This window comes from Limulus polyphemus, unplaced genomic scaffold, assembly GCF_000517525.1.
Source record: "Limulus polyphemus unplaced genomic scaffold, Limulus_polyphemus-2.1.2 Scaffold1453, whole genome shotgun sequence".
NCBI lineage: Eukaryota > Metazoa > Arthropoda > Merostomata > Xiphosura > Limulidae > Limulus > Limulus polyphemus.
In genome coordinates, this window is record NW_013667063.1 from 200,323 (window position 1) to 204,529 (window position 4,207).

General features: G+C 32.5%; 1 protein-coding gene across 2 annotated transcripts in view; it reads right to left on the minus strand.

The window, feature by feature from the left end:
* LOC106463652 (CCR4-NOT transcription complex subunit 7-like) overlaps positions 1 to 2,072 on the minus strand; it is a 56,367-nt gene extending 54,295 nt beyond the window's left edge. The window contains exon 1 of one of the 2 annotated variants that reach the window (XM_013923704.2): positions 2,013 to 2,072. The gene's annotated coding sequence lies outside the window, so the exon portion shown is untranslated. The remainder of the gene's footprint in view (positions 1 to 2,012) is intronic. The other variant, XM_013923703.2, reaches the window with a different exon arrangement.
* Between the last annotated feature and the right edge of the window lie 2,135 nt (positions 2,073 to 4,207).

Consider the following 4,207-nt stretch of genomic DNA (forward strand, 5'->3'; position numbering starts at 1 on the left):
GTTAAGATTGTTTTTTTTTTACTGATATTTGTAAAACCAAATATTGGCATATTTTGTTAATTTTCCTTTAGGTTACTTGTAAACATATTTTCAGACATGCTTGGCATTGATTACTTGAGATATTTGTAATAAACAGGTTTCATCAGTACTGAACATTTCTACATTTTTATTTCTTCAAATTTTGAAAAAAAAACATATCAAAACCTCATTATCCTTTAATGTTTGTGAGTAGTGTAATAAAATATAACAAAGGTGAATAGATTGGTAAGAGAGAATAAAGACTAGTAAAACTTTTGGATGGTTAGATATAGTTCAGGGATAAGTAGGGTATATTTAATCTATGAAAGGATAATGACATATTTGAAACAGTTACTAGGATGATAGGTTAAAATATCTTAACTCATTTTCACTTGAAGAGAAAAGGATACGAGTCAATTTTATTAGTTTATAAGACTATCCAGGAAACAATAGGATAAATGCTTGTTTTCTTTGTACTATGTTCTGAAGACAAAAGGATGAAAGAACACAAGTTTTAGGTTTGGAAAACAGGGAATTTAGCTTATGAAATGAATTGCCATTGGCAGTTGTGGTGGTCAGCACTTTATAAGTTTAAGGGCAGAATAAAGAACTTCTTGAAAAATAAAAGATGGGTTTAAATTTTATTTTCTCAAGGGTGGGTGGGTAAGGAAAGCCTTGAAGGACTAAATAGCAAATGTTGTCCACGTGTTATGTTACAATAGGTGTACTGTATTTTACAAGTTCTTTTGAAATAATAGTGCCTTTAGCACTTTCAATTACATTTTTTGATGAAATTCTGGCAAAGAAAACCTGAAAATTGGCTTCTCAAATTAAGACTTTATTTACAAAGGTTCAAAATTTAGTCCTGTGTTATGCTGAACTGGGATGAGATGAGAATTACATTTTTCTTCCCCATTGGCTTCAGCACATGTGAGGGATGCTCAAAAGTAGACCTAATTGCTATTTTTATGTTTCAATCTTCACTTTCTGGTGATATGATGTAGAACAGTGGTTCCCAACTTTTTTCTAACTCGTTCCAATACCAAAACTTTATGCAGAACTTTATAAAATATTAACTTTTGAAAGTACTTTTATATTACATTGTAAAATAATTCAGTAGCTACATTTTAAAACATACTTGTTTTTCAACCATCCTAGACCAACTGAAATATCCATGTAGATGAGCAGTTTAAAATAACTGATCTAAATTACTAGCATAACTATAAGAAATACCAGTCATGATTATTCTAAATTATACCTATACTTTTAGTAAATGACCCCCAAAAGGGCACTCCCATTTTCTCCAGAATCACACACACACACAAATTCAAATTTTAGCCCCTTTTTAAATTTTAGTGACTTTTTGGAATGCCACAAGTATTCTGAAATCAATTGAAAAGTATACAGCAAAAACAATTTTGGGATTGTCACCTAGTGCTCAACTTTGGGAATTATTGAAAAACTCCTACTTCTGAAATGTTCCATAAGAGTTTGGTTTGGCCTAAACAACAAATTTCGAAATAATATAATTAACACCAAAGAAAGCAGTGGAATGTACACAGTTACAATTTACATATACGGGATTAGGCCTAATGTAGGACCTACAAATTAAAAAATGTAAGAAATTATTAAATTATTAAGTGCAAGTATTCACCACGTATATGGCAAATGCTTAAAGTTAACTTAAGTCTTGAAAAGGCTAGGTTTTGAAGTTCATATGTACATCCAAGTTACGGCCCAAACTATCTTGTAACTGTATTTTTACTCTGTCATTGTCAGTAATACTAACACTAACAGTTCACGAATATACGTATCAAATATTAGGCTTAACACAACAATCTGGTCCACAAACTAACTCAACTGTAAATGTAATAGTGTCATTTTAACAAGATATTAAAGTATAAAATTAACTCAACTGTAATTTTTGCTCTTTATAAAAACTTATTTCCCCTTTAGTCACATTTCAATTTTCTTTAAAAGGTTATTACATGTACCTTTCTATTTCAAGTTTACACAGTATACTACAACGCCTCATTTTCCACGCGATATTTACTGCTAGTGCCAGTCTAAGGGCGTATGCCAGAAACTGTGCAAAATGAAACTAAATAGTTTTTATTTGGACATATTAATTTATCCTTTGTTACCTTTAATTGGTATTTTCCACACAACCTATAATAGATATTGAGGTAACAGTCCCTAATTCAAAAATCAGTTGTACGACATGAAAATGAGTTATGCCAACAATGTTGTTAAAACTTAAACAACAAATTATTTTAAACATTAAATATTTAATAAAAATCAAATGTCAACTATGTGATGGGTAATAAAAATAATGAGTTTTTGCTATATTTTCACTGTTCGTTCTAAAAGTCTTGAACAATGTTAATATATATTTTTTACCATATTTTGTAATTCAGTTACATCTTTTTACTAATATTCAATTCAATGCATTTTGCCAAATATAAATACTATTTCATTTCTTTTGTAAATGGATTAGTACACGTTTGCTGAATTCATTCGTTTATTTCAGTTAACGATACATCACTAACTTGCTACGCCCCCTCTTCTACGCTAAGTTTAGATGTTCTGAATCTCACAAGTCACAATATATTTTAAACATTCATAAAATTGAAAACAAAAAAGGGTAACTTATACCACAAAAGAAAAGTAAATGATTAATAGATTTTTTAATGTTTGCAACGCTTGGGATCAGGACGACCTTTCATAGATGGTTTTAAACTTTGACGGAACAAAAGGTTTGATACCACAGAGGGGGTTATCAAACAAAACAATTTGAAATAAGCATCATACAGCAAATCTAGAAAAACATATACTTGAATCAGTAGCACATCAATATTATTTTAATATTACCATAATATTAACATATATATATATATATGTGTATAAATAATAATTGAAAACTGAGATTCCAAATATGTTTAAAACTTTTCGAATTATTTGTTTATGTATTGTTAAGCACAAAGCTACAAACTGGGCTATCTGGGCTCTGCCTACTGTGGGTATTCAAACTCGATTTTAATATTATTAGCCCACAGAATGAGCGTCGAGGGAGGACAAGTTTTTGAAAAAAATTCAATAATAATAACAGGTAAACAGAGTGCTGTGCGTTGTAGCTAAGCAACAGTGTCACGTTTCTAAAGTTCAAAAGATATTGTTACGTCTCTGGTCGTTAGTTAATTTTCCGTAAAAATTCTTTCCGAAGAAACTTTACCGATACAAGTCCTTTCTTAAATAAAATTGGTTTATTCTTTCTGAATACAACTTTGTGATACACTTAATTTCAACAGTCGCGCTATAACAAACGCTATAATTCACAACGAACGTCTCACGCGCTCAACAATACGTCTCTCTCTCGGTCCGCAGTTCAATTACACATTGTTGCCGTCACGATGTGACCGTCTTATATATACAAGACTACCTACCGCATATCTAGTAAAAGCTAGAGCATTCATGAAGTAACAGGATATTTCTAGAAGTCAATGATGTGTTACTAGCGTCACGTGACTTCCGCTGTCGTAACACTGCCCCTTCCTTAGTATTGTTCGTCCCGAACAATAGTCACTTACATTAACCAAATAAACAATTAACAACAACTTAATTAAATGTACAGAATTACAAACACAAAATTACAATTCAACAAAGTCTCTTAATTTTACGGGACGTATCTTCTTCCGTACTGGCCTCCGTCTCGTTGGCTTCTGCTTCATGTGGGGTTCATCTACTTCATCAGGAAATGTCCTATCATCGGTAACAGTCACACCAGTGGTAGTAACTTCATCAAGGGCTTCACTGTTTACGTTCTCAAAACTGAGTTGAGTTTCTTCTTCGACAGTGGCTTTTTTCAGGTGACACGTTTTCAGCAGCGTCATTTGTTCCGATATTCACTTCATCCCAACTGAAATGTCCTGGACCGTGATAATGCCAAAGCCTATTGGCATGCACCACCTTTGGCTTATCTCGCCGACCACCTTTTATCCGAAAAGCCACGTCTGACAGACGATCCACTATGTCATATGCGCCTTCCCAAGGAGAAGACAACTTAGGAGACTTCCCTTTTGTCTTCCTGGGATTATACAACCATACCTTGTCTCCTGGTACAAAGCTGGCTTCAGTAGATCTCTTATCATTTGATAACTTCATCGAATCAGCAGACGTTTTCAAGTTTGAA